This window comes from Onychomys torridus, chromosome 5 (genome assembly GCF_903995425.1).
Source record: "Onychomys torridus chromosome 5, mOncTor1.1, whole genome shotgun sequence".
NCBI classification, from domain to species: Eukaryota; Metazoa; Chordata; class Mammalia; order Rodentia; family Cricetidae; genus Onychomys; species Onychomys torridus.
The window spans coordinates 86963242-86979463 of NC_050447.1; the positions used below are offsets into that span (position 1 = coordinate 86963242).

Genomic DNA, 16222 nt, shown 5'->3' on the forward strand with positions numbered 1-16222 from the left:
TGCTAAGCGGCTTGGAGTGAAGAGGGCAATCTGCTCAGCACACAGTGGTCGGTCAGCCGCAATAGCTGGCCGCTCCCTATGACTGGAACCCCAGAGTTTTAAAAATAAACATGCCGGGCGGTGGTGGCACACGCCTTTAATCCCAGCACTCAGGAGGCAGAGCCAGGTGGATCTCTGTGAGTTCGAGGCCGGCCTGGTCTCCAAAGTGAGTTCCAGGAAAGGCGCAAAGCTACACAGAGAAACCCTGTCTCGAAAAACAAACAAACAAACAATCAAAAAACCCCACAATTAAAGGATGGAAATCTGATTCCCTCAAATGTGTTGGAAGAACCCTAGGAGGCCAACACCAAACTGTTAGAACATGATCAAAAGGCATCATGAACCATCCAGGGTCCCGAACACTGATGGTAACTTTTATTTTCCCGGATGGCTTAGCAAGTGCTGTAGCCATGTCCTGAGCCACAGGGCCTATGGCGCCTCAGTATCCTCTTACTCCCAGAGGCTCTGCCGGGCTAGACCACCACTCTATTCCAATCCTAGATGACTCTAGGATACATCATGCCAGGAATGCTGCAGGAGTGACCATACAGGATAGGACTATTTGCAGTCCCTCATGGGCTTCCCTGCAGTTGTTTGTCCCCTTGCTAAGGGCCTAAAGGCTGCTCAGATCACTAGGAAACAGAAGCAACTGACTCACTTCTCTCTGGAAGGCAGTTCAGTGTCCTCTGCCATCACTCTCTTGCAGAGGTGGCCCTAAGAAAGGAAAGTACTAAATGAAGAGGGCCATAGAACCTGCAATGGACTTTTAAGCAAGAAATAAATTCTTGTTAACTTGAAACCCAAGCCTTTCAGCACTGGTGACTGGCTACATCATGGTGCAGGGCCAGGAGTGACTTCCTGCTAGATGGACAGACACAGGCTGTATGCCTTTTCTCTCAGCTGCCTAGTTTGTCCTCCTGCTACCTATGTGATGTTTATTTAGCTCCCCAGTGATCTCTAGGGCAACAAGGTCACAGAGGCAGAGGGCTCAGAGCCTTCATTCCACCTGTGCCCGACCCACTCCAGTTCACCTGCTCAAATCTGCCATGTTTGAAACTAATGCAAGCTACTTGAAGGGAGCACCATGCCCAGCTGGCTCACAGGAAGGCTGGAGCCCACCATTTCAGAGGTATGAAAGAGGGAGTTGGCCTACAGTGCTAACTAGAAGTGAGAGCACCTGTTCCTGTACTGGGTTCTGTAAAACACCTCGTGTCCTATCCCCCTTTCCCACTACGTCCACACCTGAGGAGGTGAGAGGTGTAAAGCCAATCAGTAGACTTGCCACCTGGGCACCTCTTCCTTCCTTGTCTAGGTCAACAGGAAATGAGGTGGGTCCGAACGAAAATGACGGATGATGCTCTTAGCCCGTCAGCTATTCCACCCTCCTCAATCGCAGAAAACCCCATCAGAAGCAATTCCAACCAGGTCCTTCTGGCTAAAAGCACCCCCTTTCCTTTACAGGAATATGACCTAACATTCCAACTTCACCTCCCCTCCTGACCCTGACTGCAGCCTCCTGAAATTGCTACTCTATCCCTCCCTGTAAAACAATGTATTTTGCCCAGTTCTGGGGTCTTTGTTTCTGTTCCTTTCTCCCTGGCAAGAATGCTCAGCTTCATCCTGGTTCCCCACTTCTTGGTGTAGCCTATGCAGCAGCATCAGTCTGGAGCTCTGCTCCTCTCCTAGTCCCTTAGCTTATGGATACTGTGGAGCTGCACATTCAGAGTTCAGGTCACATCACCCCTTCTCCTCTGACAGAGAATTGAGCTACTCCTTCCTACCAAAGGAGCAGAAGGCAGGCTGCCAACTCTCAGGATTACAAATACACCAAGGTGGTATATTCGGAGGCAAGCCCAGGCTACTTTCCTCCCTCCTGGCATTTATGGCTGCAGGTAACCACCTCTTCTGGCCACGTGTCAACTTGTGACTTGTTTCTAATCAACAGAAGAAGGCATGTACGCCACTGTACTGATAATGAGTTCCATCTTGCAGACACACTCTCTCAAGGGCTTAGTTAGATGAAACAAGCAAGGCACCAAAGGCAGTCAAAAGCAGCAGCAACTACAACCCCTCAATAACATGCAAGAACTAGATCCTTCTGACTTCAAGCTTTGTGAGATACTAAGAGACCGCTAGTTTCCACCAACCATAAAGCTAAGAATGTCACCACACTGCAGAGATTTTTCCACTTGTACTTGGCTGGATTTTCCAATGTATTTGAAAAGTTCATTGAGGTGGCTGCTGGGCAACTATGCCAACCTGAATTTGATTGTCTGAACCCCTGTAAAAAGCTAGTGCTAGGAAGATGCAGACAGGCAGATTCCTGGGGCTCTCTGGCCAGTTATCCTAGCATAATTAGTGAGTGTAATGAGAGATCTGCCTCAAAAAGCAAAGCTGACCTCTGGTACATACCCATCCAAGCACATTCTGTTCAAGCTGTGTGCACATACAAAATTTTTTAAAGAAAAAAAAGCTAAGTGCCTTGATTTATGGGTTTCTTTTATTCTGCATCTATAAAGCCTTCATGACATCGTTTTGTTTTGTTTTGTTTTTCCCCCCGTTGGAACACAGTATTTGGTGCAACACGAATCTGTATTCCTAGGACACAGTCACTCATATTGGGCTTCAGAGTAAACTTTCTCTTACTTTCTTTTTAAGAACTGTGTTTTATACCTACACTATCAAGTTGTACTTTACTTGTAATTTATTTGACCTGCCCTTTTAGACTGAGCTTCTTAAGGGACTATTTTATTGACATCAATTGTCTATGCCTTACTTGTTGGCAATCAATAGATGTTTAAGGTTAACTGAATCTTGATTACCAGATTGCTGTTTCCAGTATCTGCACTCCCAGCCACAGCAGCCACACTCAGTGTGGCACACTTGGCCAGCAGATAAAATAATGTTTTCTCATGCCTGCTGTAAGGCTTGGTTCTGGCTCTCCTACACTCATAGGGAGACTTACCTCTAACTCAGCAGTGCCCTATCTTCTGGGCTTTAAAAGAAGACATCTGGAGCCATAGACCAAATGCTGCCATCACGTAACAATGAGCAAGAAATAAAGGTTTGTTCCTATAAGCTGGTGAGATACCTAAAGTGTTGCAACCAGGCAAAGCCATTTAAGATTCTTCAGATCATTCCAGACAGACAGGGATCAATGTTTCAGCTGGAATATAAAATATTAGTACCATTCACAGCTTTTGAAGAAATTATGTTACATCATTATAAAATATTTCTTCAAATTGATGCAAGACTTACACACCACTATTTCTCAGATATGGACTACTTTTTACCCAGGGGTATTATATAAAACACATCTAATGTCCTAACTTCAGCAACTAATGTAGGTACTCTGTCTTCAATAGTCTAGGGGCTAAGACGTTCTAGGAAGCCTAAAGTTTGCTAGCCTCCTTTTAAAGATCTCTTCAAGCAGTATATTTTTATTCTGTCAAAATATTAAAATGTGAAACTATATTTTCACAAAATATTAAGACATGGCCTAACCTGGTTAGAAATACAGCAAAATATGAGGTTATCAGAGAAGAAGAAGATAGTCTACTGTGAATGAGAAGTCCTGGAAAGAAGCTGTGTTTGCAATGGCAGATTGACTGACTATAGTATCACTGATGTAGACAGATTAGAATATTGCAGGTCCATAGTCCAATTACAATTTATCTTGGGCTATCTTTAACCGCCCCCCCCCCAAATAGCTATTACTCGCTACACACCCCACCTCACGATCCACCCCTGCCAAACCTAATACACTGGGACTAACAGACAAAGCCAGAACTAGCATCCCCAAAGCCTACTTTCTGCCAATCAAAAGGCTAAGTGTTATCAGCTAGCATCTAAGTCCTATAAGAGAGTTATTTCCATTTTGTGGTTTTTGTTTTCCTGCAGAATAAACATCATCTTTTATTCCTTTGTGGTGAGAACTGCTTGTTTCCTCAACACTATCATAAATTTCTTCAAACAATCCCCAAGCCCTTAGGATTTTTGTCTTGCCTCTTCTATGCACTGCCTATAGATGTGTTCCACGTATTTTTCACATTGAACAGTATGTACTCTGGTTCTTAATTTTGTACAGCTACAGGTTCGAGAGGCACATTTTCTATCTTAGTCCCTCAAGCAATCATTTCACAAGTAAGTAAAGGTCAGAATATTCAAGCAAAACATTAAGAACAATCTGCCCAGGTTAAAAGGGTGGCAGCATAGTGTCTATACTTCCATTAGTTAGAAGATGCCCAATGCCATTAATATTTCCAACCAACTTCATAATTTTTTCTAAAGCTCTATCATCCCCAAGGCCAGTACTGTTAGACACCAGCAGACTATTCAGATCAGCAAGGCTACTGTCACATGGAGTTTAGAAGAAATGTAAACTTGTCTATCATATCCCTCAGAAACAGAATCCAGCGATTCTGACAGAGCCCCAGATGGAGAGGCAGAGTTCCAGAACATTTTGCATTTATCTTTTCTGGCAATCCTCTCAAAACTGGGTATTATTTGTCCCTTATCATTTCTTCTACAAAAATGACACCAGCTTTCAGGAAGTCCAAGTCTCCGGAACCTTCATGAGCAGACTGCTGACACACAAGCAGTCTATAAGACTCCTAGCTGTCTGTCCTCTCTTGCCTTATCTTGTGACCTTTCTTCCCCATTTGTAACGGTTTGAATATAAACTGATCCCCACAGGCTCATGCATTTGAGGTCATTGTCTCCTGCTGGCAGCACTTACTTAGGAACTATTTAGACAAAACACCTAGCTGACCGACATTGGGACTTAGAGAGCAGGGCTATAGGTCACTAGCATGTGGTTGTGGACTGGATTGTGTCCTGCCTGCCAAACTGAAGTAACTATCTACCTCAGACTCCTGCAGCCATACCTGCCAACAGCTCCTGACACTAGGCATTCTCTGATAACCATTTCTTTCCCACCACACTGGTCTGTACCCTCTCAAACTAAGCTAAATAAATAAACTATCCCTCCCTTAAATTGCTCCTTTCAGGGACTTGCTCAGTAGGAGAAAGGGTAGTTAGCTCCCAATCAATGGTAGTTAGCCCAACAAGGGCCCCTATTCCCTGAACCTCCTTCATCTTGTAACATGCCTGTCTACCCAAGCCCTAGACATTCTTGAACTCTACCACACCCTTCTTTCTACTTCACACCTATTGGCCAGTAGCATAGGACTGCGAAATCAGGTGCCCACTGGTGGAGTGAGACAGTCATCAGCTGTGCTAGGGATCGTGTGTGCTCATTAGCCCACTACCCTTATTACAAAAGGAAACTGCCTTGCTGTTACTTTGGCTTTGTCTGTGCTTCTTTGTGCAACACCATTATTCTTTACCAACAACAGGGATAAAAGTAACAAATACACCACCACTGACAAGTTCTCCTTTTGTCTGGAGTGTTTCTGTGATCACGTGTTCTTTCTCATAGCATCTAGGGCAGAAGGAATTTTAAGAGCAGCTTTCCCGCATCTGGGTTCCAGCTGGTTTGCCAACTCAGGAAGATGCAGAAGGAGCTGACAAATGGCTGAACGGCCACCTGTGCACGGCTCGATCTGTTCTCTAGCCAGTGGTTCTCATATACTTCTCCAGCTCCCTCCTCCTAAAGGACAGGACAGGGAGCAGACTCCTCCTTCCTTTGCTGTCCTATACTATTTGCAATATTTAAGTCACAGATTCCCTTTCTACACCTGAGCAAGGTAGTACAATTACATTCTTTTAACTTATGTTTTAATGTGGTTTCTTCAACCTTTTTCCTATACTGTCCCATTTTAAACTTAAGAATAGTATGAAAAATCATTTAAAATTTCAGAATTAAAAAAAAAAATTTAGATTACATTTTCCTGTTCCCAGCTCTGGTCCTCACCTGTTATTCTGCTAAAGCCTTTTTTGTTTTGTTTTGTTTTTTGTTTACAGTTGTGGTCCGGCTTCCTGCAGCCCCTTACACTGACTCAGACCACCTATCTTGTGGCTTGAAACCCCAGGTGGCTGCTTCCTCATAGGCTACGGTGTCACCAGGCTGGCCACAATGGCTGGCATCTACACACCCAAATGTAACCCAGGAGTTAGAAAACACAGTGAATGCCTCCACACCTACCTCTGGGAACATGGCTCCACCTTCAGATTAAGGACCAGGCATAAAGCTGGCAAAGAGTAAAAGTGCCCCAGAACTCAAACGGGAGGAGCCTCAGCAGACACTGAGCGGGCCTTGTCAAGCTGCCAACCAGTGCCCACTGAGTGTTGGAGATGAGAGCTGCTTACAAGCACACAGCCTTCTTCAAGAAGTGTGTTCTTTTACTGAATAAGAAGCTGTACACTTGGCAAATTTGGTTTGTGTACTCGCCTCTGAGTCTGGGTCAAGGTAAAAGGCTAATTATTTGTTTGTGATTTACTTGAAAAGCGGGAAACAAGAGGCCAGGGAGGTGGTGTATGGCTTTAATCCTAGCACTTGGGAAGCAAAGACAGGCAGAGTTAGTTAGAAGCTATCCTGGTCTAATAATGAGTTGCTGGATAGTCAGGGCTACACAGTGAGACCTTGTCTAAACTATGGAGGAAAGGGACAAGAATTAAGCTTCTGCTTAGCCCATCATCATCTTCTGTAAAGCTACAAGGGTTCTAATTCTCTCTCCAAGAGAACAATTTCCCTCAGCTTTGTCTCAGTTACTCTTCTACTGCCGTGAAGAGACACCATATAAAAGAAAGCCTTTAACCAGGGTCTTGTTTCCAGTTTTCCAGGGTGAGTCTATGACCATCATGGCAGGGAGGACAGCAGGAGGCAGACAGGCATGGCACTGTGGCCATAGCTAAGAGCTCACATCTGATCCACAAAGCTCATTCCCAGTGCAATACCTCCTCCAACAAGGTCTCATCTCCTAATCCTTCACAAAACAGATCCCACCACCTAGAGGCCAAGGTGTAGAATAGTAGTTTCAGGTGTGTTACTTTTGATTATGTTGCATTTATTTAACTCTGTGAAGCTGTGTTACTGTGCCTGTCTAAAACACCTGATGGTCTAATAAAAAATGGAATGGCCAATAGCAAGGCAGGAGAAAGGATAGGTGGGGCTGGCAGGCAGGGAGAGTACATAGAAGGAGAAATCTGGGAGGAGAGAAGGAGGAGGACTCCAGGGGTCAGCCACCTGGCTACACAGCAAGGCATGGAGTAAGAGTAAGAAAAATTCCAGAAGAAAGAGAATGGGAAAAGCCCAAGGCAAAAGGTAGACCAGATAATTTAAGAGAAAGAAAGCTAAGAAGAAAAAAGCCAAGCTAAGGGGGAGTATTCATAAGGAACAATAAGCCTCCATGGGTGATTTATTTGGGCCCCCTTTTAGTCTGGTGACACCCAGGTCAGACTTCTAAACTACAGAGGTTTGAGATAACACATTTGTCTTGTGTTGGCCTACTAAGAATGTAGTAATATAAAATCAACTTGCAGCCCTTTCCGTAGCCAAAGCTGTCATTTACATCAAGCATCCTCCCAGCAGGAGATCAAGGCCATCAAACAGCTGATGCAGATACGTACATGCCCCTTCTTACTGTCCTGAGTCCGCCTAATGTGGGGACATTAAGAAAGCTGCAGCCCAGGCTCTACACAACTGTTGGCTCTGATAAGTATGAGGAACTCACAGCTGCCAGTCAGGCTACATTCCAAAACTTCAGAGGATCATTAAAAAGCACATGGGATGTGTGGCTCTGGACACCAGCCAGGTCTTGCTTACTGGCTTACGATGACTCAGGTACACAATACAACTAGGCAGGACTGAGGACAAGGGAAGGAAGAGTCACACCTGATTTGGCTGGTTTTCAGAAAGCTCTAGTTGGGCATGGAATTCTACGGCTGCATCCAAATGCTATCACTCAACTATGGCTTTAACTGTTACTTTGGGGATCCCAGCAGCCAGTACATTCAGAACATAGAATTCTGTTTTGTCTTACTTTTAACCACAATAAGTTTTAAGCATTGAGCAAATGTATGTACAGAACTATTTTTAGGAACATGTGAACATTTACCTGCTCCTAGACACAGTTCTTTATTTCTTTCTGTATTCATTCAAGCTTGAAATTATCACTTGGCAATACACTGTGAAAAGCCATTCTGTTGTCATTCTGTCCCAACCTCATCTGGACCATACAGAACAAGGAACAAAGTCCTGATGCATCTGGGCCTCCTGTGCGTTTCTGTTCTCCCCTGTCCCCACACCATCCACCCTGCCACTAATGCTTTCTTGTGAGGATTCGGTGTGTCAGAAATAAGTCTGTACCTCCACGTTCATTGAGGTATTATTCACAACAGCTAGGACGTGGACTCAACCTAGCTGTTTATTAGTGGATGAGTGGGTTTTAAAATGTGAAGTATACATACAACCACTATTCGGTCTTAAAAGGAACAACATTCTGACACATCTTCTAATGAATAAGTCTTAAAGACATTATTAAGTGAAATCAGACACTCCCAGAAAGATAAATACTACATAATCTGTCTCAAACATGTTTATCTCCTGGTAGTAAAAAGCAGGCTGTTAAATTTCCTGTGACTCCAAAATTGTGGTAGTGGTCTTATTCTTACCCAGTGGGATTCACACAGTATCTGAGGAACAATACCCTATGTAGATCTCTGTCTTCCACACACAATCTCATCTCAAATACACGTGCCCATACACAAAAATATTACCTATTCTAATAATGGAAGACATAAATAACCTGATTAGTACCCTTCAGTTCTGAACAGGACAACTGTGTCACACAGCTGCTCTCAGTCATGCAACAGAACTGTGTACATGTGAATTCTTAGAGGAGATTGCTCACAACTGAGAAGCTGTGCCTGAAAGGCAGTCATCTGGTCAAAGCCAAAAATTTCCTGAGAACATGTGTGTGGACCTAGCTAGGTCTCTGGACATAAGGCATAGCCTCGAGCCCACAGAAGAACACATATTAAGGAAAGCCCCTGCTCCTAAGCTCAAAACCCTTCAGCTATATGTTTGGGATGAGGACAATCCCTAAAAGAATTGGCACACAGAAACCAAGGAGAAAGGGGAAATGGGCCACTACTCCAAGATAAAGAGCGTCACTGTTCCAGGCCATCAAATTTTTGGAATGCAGCAGGGAGCCTTTATCTAAACAAAGGTTTTGCTAAGTGTGTAGGTATGGCTGAAGTTTTCCTGGTCTCACAGGCGCTCAGACCCAAATGAACACACAGAAGCTTATATTATTCATAACTGATTGGCTAGTAGCCGGGCAGGAAGTATAGATGGGATAAGCAGACAAGGAGAATTCTGGGAAGAGGAAGGCTGAGTCAGGAGTCACCAGCTAGCCACAGAGGAAGCAAGATGTGAAGGCAGAACTGAGAAAAGGTACCAAGCCATGTGGCTAAACATAGATAAAAATTATGGGTTAATTTAAGTGTAAGTGATAGTCAATAATAAGTCTGAGCTAATGGCCAAGCAGTTATAAATAATATAAGCCTCTGTGTGTTCATCTGGGTCTGAGTGGCTACGGTGGGGAGAGGGGGAAGAACCAGGCGGGACCAGGAAAACTTCAGCTACATGTGGGGTGGGATTAAATTATTTGTATAAAGTTTTACAGTATGTGGGCGATAAAAAGACTTGAATTTCTTGTCTTAAACAAAAGTTGCATGGTATTTGGTAGAAAGCTGATATTTAATAGTACAATTATGGTGCTTTATCACAGCAACAGAAATCCTAACTAAAAAAGGTATTTGCATGGTGAAGCAAAACTTCTAATCTGCAAATGGACTCAAGGTTAGACCCTAGGCTTTCAGTGGACCCCTACATCTTCCTGCCATTCCCTCCTAAATATCCTCCTCAGGAGGACCCAGAGAATCACCTTAAAATAACAGCTGAGCCAGGTACAGTGGTATGTGCCTGTAATGCTAGCACTCAGGAGGCTAGGAGAGGAGGAATGCAAGATCTAGGAAAGCCTGGGTTATACAGCATACACTATCTCAAAAGCAAATAAGCAAACAACAAAATCCAACTTAACTACATCACTTATCCAAAGCAAAATCTCAATGACTGAGCAGTATGGCAAGGGCAAAGAGAAGGGTGTTGAGAACTCCCCAAGTCTGTCAACTTAACATGGTGGACCATATGTGTAATCCCAGCAACTATGGATGCCAAGTCAGGAGGATCTTGAGCTCTCCAACTGGGCTAACAGCATGTTCCAGGTGAGGCTGAAGGTCCTCCTTTAAAGAATGTATTAGACAAACAACAAAAATCCTACATCTAAATACACACTAACCCTCCAACTTGGCAGTTCTAACCTTAAGTGTTTTCCTAAACAACAAAGCAAAGATGTAGCACCCAACTGTATGTACACAACCAATTCAGACCTCTAATTACTTCCTATATTTACCTAGCAGTATATTTCAAATGACAGTTTTAATGCATAAGAAGACAACAGAAAAACAATCTTATAACTCAAGAAAATTAACCAAAACTACCCCCACCTGCAGTAAGTAATCCTAGTAGCAACATAGACAAAAAAAAAAAAAAAAAAAAAAAAAAGTCTTTTTAGCTCTGTAGTTCTTGTTAATGATCAGCATTGCTTTCATTTGGTTAAACTGACAAAACATAGAGCCTGTGAACATTAGCTTTGTTTGACCACAGACAGATGTTAAAGCTTCATATAAAATAATGCAAGCGCTTTTTTAAATAGGAAAAGCAAAAGTCTCTAGACATGATGGTTCATACCTAGAATCCCAACAGCTAGAAGACTAAGGCAAGCTTGAAATACATAGTAATTTCCAGGTCATCCTGAGCCACAGTCAAACTCTTTAAAAAGAAGAAAAGGGAAAAGGAAAAGGAAAAAGAAAGTCTTCTTGTTGTGAACATTTAAACACAAACCTGTGCAAACATTCTCCTCTAGCTGACAGTTAAGTTCCTTACCCTCCTAGGTTCTCAACTTCAAATGTCCTCCGGCAGTGATTATCTATTTATACTTCATAAACTTTACCTGCTCAGTGGAATTACCTCCTACAGGTACACTTGAGACAGTGCTGACAGGAAGAAAGCCCAATGACAGCAATCTCTCACTTGAGATTTTCCACCTTCCAAAGTCCTTTGCTTAAGCTTATTGCTAATTAAAGACCACCCCCCCACACACACACACCACACACCCCGCTTACTGAGTAGCTAAAAAAGCACCCACAAGGAAGTCTTCAACTTAAACAAGCACTGGATCTAGGCAGTCACATTTCAAGTTCTCACTCAGGCAAACTTCCCAGAGTGGACTTACATGACTTTTACTGTAACAAAAACCTCCACTCTGTGTGTGTGTGTGTGTGTGTGTGTGTGTGTGTGTGTGTGTGTGAGAGAGTGAGAGCAGGCTGGTTCTGTTCTTCCACCATGTGCATCTCCAATTTAGATCACAGTGCTTGGCTGCAAGTTCCTTTACCAGCTGAACCATTTCACTGGCCCCAAATCTGTTCGTTTGTTTATTTAGATTACTTCTTTATTTTTAATTTGTATGTCTGTTTTACCTGCACTATGTATGCACACCCTGTGTGTGACTATGCCAGAAGAGGACATAAGAAGAAGGTATTGTATCCCCTGAAACTGGAGTTATGGATGGTTTCCAGTCACTATGTGGTGTGGATGCTGGGAACTGATCCCAGATCTCTGTATGAGCAACAAGTGCTCTTAGCCACTCTCTGGCCCCAAACCTCAGTTTTTAAAAGAGGATGGTTTCTTTATTGCAATAATTATAGTTACAAGACTAACTTAGTAAGAACTCAAAACTTTTGAGAAAACACTGAAACAATTGCTGGAAAAAATAAAACACTAAATCACATTTTAGGGTCAGTTTTGAAGTTCAGAATAAATTTACATGTTTCTCTTTCTCCCTCTCTCCCTCTCTCCCTACTTCTCACAAAAGAACAAAAAAATATCCCAGAGAACACATTTCACAGGAGTGAGATGCAAGAAAGCCGTACCAGTGTACATTACATTATTAAAGCTAACTTATCAGTCTGGTACCATAGCTGGGGGCAAATATCTATGATTCCAGCATGTGCAAGGTAGAAAGATGACAATTTTGAGGTCAGTACTTTGTTCAAAGAGATGGGGAGATGCTCTGATATAAGGATTCAGAATACTTTATAAATGTGTCATTTCTTAGTTGTTTTTTTGTTTTTTTGTTTTTTTGGGTTTTTTTTGAGCTGAGGATCGAACCCAGGGCCTTAGGCAAGCGCTCTACCACTGAGCATTTAGTAAATCCCCAACCCATTTCTTAGTATTTTATATTGTTGCCTGAACTCTGAGTATCCTAGTGGTATTATACCTGCACTCTACATAGCAGTAGTTTTAAATTAAGCATAACATTATTTGTTTGTTTGTTTTTGAGACAAGGTCTCTCTAGGCAGCCCTGACTGTTCTGGAACTCACTGTGCAGATGAGGCTGGCAACAAACTCACACAGACCTACCTGCCTGTCTCCGAGTGCCTTGATTAAGGGTGTGTGCTACCATGCCTGGTCCTAACATTATTTTTAACTACTTCAAAAACATGGCTCAATGTTTGAAAAGAGCAAACTGATGTATTTAATGACCTGTGTGATAGACTGAGCACTCAGTTCACTTCAAGACAGGAAACCAAAAAGGAAATTTCAGATGATCACACCACCTGGGTTTCACTCCTGCTTGCCTCTTCCTTTCATATGGATGGTGAATTATGAATCATGCCAGGATCAAAGGGCCCTAAAGCAGTTCAAGCTCCTATCAATACACAATCTCACTGAGTATATACAGTATAAATTCTACTATCTCTTTGACACCAATTTGGGAGGATCAATCAGAAGATACAGTTCTTTTTGTATCCCTAGAATTAAAAGAGAAAATTACCTCCAGAACAGAAATGTATTAAAATCAATTTTGGAAACACTATCCCTAGAGAACAATTATGTGAACTGCCCACTCAATTTTCACCCTCTCTCCCTCCTCAAAGCCTGCCCCTCACTCTACCCTTCTCTAGTTCCAATCCATTGAACCAGCTTCCTTTTGACCAATCAATCACCAGGCTTCCTAAGACTTTGAGGTCTAGACTTCCCCCTTTCTAACAAGTTCATGCACAAATTTATACTACTGTTCCTCTCAGTTTCAATGGTGATTTCCCACCTGCTCAGTGCCAGTCAGATAAAGCCTGCTTTACTGACAGGCTGGCACTCTATGTCTGTGTGGATAACAACAAAGTTGCTTGCTGTAATTTCTTTTACCACCCACCAACCTGTGCTCAAACCCTCAGACTTCTTCATGGAACCAGGGAAATGGGCCTTATTGGCTCTTGCCTTTATCTAGTATAATAATCTTCCTGGGACCACTTTAATCAGAGAAGCCTCCTACCCACAGCTGACAGTTCCTGCCTGTCATTAAGGGCTCTGTATCATAAAGACTCACTGCCTGAAAGAAACCCAAGAGTTACTGGGACTAGTCTAGAAGACTGGTGTCCCAGTCTTCTTGAGTAACCTGACCCCTCCTAACCATGACCTGCATAAATCTTGCACCTTTCTACATCTAGATCCTTCCCACTGCCTTCCCCAGCCAGAAATGTCCTCTATGCTGTTCTGTCTTTCCCATGAAATTGTCCCAGATCACTTGAAAAGTCTCACCTTGTTCCTCTTTTTGGGGTTGATCTCAGCACCAGCTTTTGCTCAACTAACAAAGTGTATAACACATGCAGCCAAAATGCAGAGACTAGAAGCAGAAGTCATGTCTTGCATATTTTAGTAATCTCCACCTACTCCATCCCTATTCCTGATTATCTTAAGAACAGGATTTAAGGCTAGAAGTGGCTCTTTAAGTGAATTGGCCAAAACTGGTTGGATCTAAGAAGGCTGCCACAGTGTCAGCCAGATGACCTCTAACTTTATAATTTCACCTGTAAGCCAAACACATTCCAACAATACAGCAGTTTACAACTGTCATGGCAATATGGAAGAACCATAAAAGGAGTAAAAAGGGTTACCTCATGAAAATCTCTGAGCATTTCAAAGTCACAGGAACATTCCTCCCATTTCTTTGATCCTGTAACTATTACCTCCCATGCACCAAGGAGTTAAGACTTTGATTTTGTATTTTATCGCCTACTTCTATTCTTAGCCAAAAGCCTCCTTCCTTCCCTGCTCAGGTCTTGCTGCTTGGTCTTGTTATTGGTTGCACAATTCTAAAAGGTAAACCAGACAACTCTGGTTTCAGAAATTGGCAACATTTAATACTGATGTACATAATATAATGTCATGGTCCTCACAGATGTTCAGAACATGCGGTAGAGAATAAAGGAAGAATCTACTGAGTGTAATGACCATTCTCCAATGTCTATCAAACACTAAACACCTGAAAAATAACATTTAGTAGCCCAGGCTAGCCTCAGATTCCAGGAAACCATCCTATCTCAGCATAAACAATGCTGACATTAACAATGTAAGCCCATGTAAAACACCATGCTCAGAGTTCAGTTTCAATTTTTTTTTAAATTTGATATATAATCCAACTAGTCCTTTAACTCAGGATTTAACCTCAATTGCCCAAGTCCTGAGATTATTTCAACATCCCTAGTTGTGTGTTTTATATTCTTGCCTATTTAAAAAAAAATTCATCAATCTCCAAAACCTTGCCACATTAGCCTTGGTGATGCACACTTGTAATCCTTGCACATCAGAGTCTGAGGAAGGACTAAATCTGGTCAGCTCGGGATACACAAAGGTCAAGGTGAACAAACTTGCTTTCTTTAAAAACTGTTCCTTTAAATGGGAAGTAACCTTGAACACACTGGCACAGGAGACAACTTCCTGAATAGAACACCAGTAGCACAGACACTGAGATCAACAATTAATAAATGGGACCTCCTGAAACTGAAAAGCTTTTTGTAAGGCAAAGGATCCTGTCAATAAGAGAAAACAGCAGCCTACAGAATGGGAAGAGATCTTCACCAACCCCACATCTGACAGAAGGTTGATCTACAAAATAAAGAATTCAAAAACCTAGATATCAAAATACCAAATAACCCAATTTTAAAATGGGGTACACATCTAAGCAGAAAATTCTCAATAGAAGAATCTCAAATGACTAAGATACACTTAAAGAAATGTTCAACATCCTTAGCCATCAGGGAAATGCAAATCTAAACGACTCTGAAATACCATCTTACATCTGTCAGAATGGCTAAGATCAAATGACAGCTTATGTTGGAGAGGATGTGGAGCAAGAAGAACACTCCTCCACTGTTGGTGGGAGTGCAAACTTGTACAGCCACTTTGCCAAACAGTATAGCAGTTTCTCAGAAAACTGGGAACCAACCTACCTCACAACCCAGCGATACCAATCTTGGGCATATATCCAAAGGATGCTCAATCATACCACAAGGACACTTATTCAACTATGTGTATAGCAACTTTATTCATAATAGCCAGAACCTGGACAACCTAGATGCCCTTCCATGGAAGAATGGGTAAAGAAAATGTGGTACATTTACACATTGGAATATTACTCAGAGGTTAAAACAAAAAACAAACAAACAAAAAAAAAGCAACATCATGAAATTTGCAGGCAAATGGATGGAACTAGGAAAAAAAAAAAACCAACTTGAGTGAGGTAATCCAGACCTAGAAAGACAAACTTGGTATTTCCTCACTCATAAAAGATTAGCTGTAAAATAAAGGATAACCAGGCTACAATTCACAGCCCAGAGAGGCTAGGTAACAAGGAGGGCACAAAGTGGGATACATGGATTTCCCTGGGAAAGGGAAATAGAAGAGATCTCCTGGGTAGACTGGGGTGGGCTGGGGTGGGAAGATGAAACATGAGGGGTCAGGTTAGGAGGGTTGGAGGTGGGATGAAAGCAGAGAGTAATGAAAGAGATGTCCTGATGGGGGCACATTTCAGGGTCAGGGAGAAACTGGTGCCAGGGAAACTCCCAGGAACCCACAAGGATGATCCCAGTTAAAACTCCTAGAAATAGTGGAGAAGGTGTCTGAACTGTCCTTGTCCTGTAATCAGATTGGTGACTACCCTAATTGTCATTAGAGAAACTTCGTCCAGTAACTGATGGAAACAGATGCAGAGATCCAAAGTCAAGAACTGGGCTGAGCTCTGGGAATCCTACTGAACAGAGGGAGGAAGGATTGTATGAGCCAAGAGATCAAGGTCATCATAAGGAAACCCACAGA

General features: G+C 42.6%; 1 protein-coding gene across 1 annotated transcript in view; it reads right to left on the reverse strand.

Moving 5' to 3' along the window:
• Window positions 1-16222, reverse strand: part of Ccny (cyclin Y) — a 131173-nt gene that overhangs the window by 96927 nt on the left and 18024 nt on the right. The window lies entirely within an intron of this gene.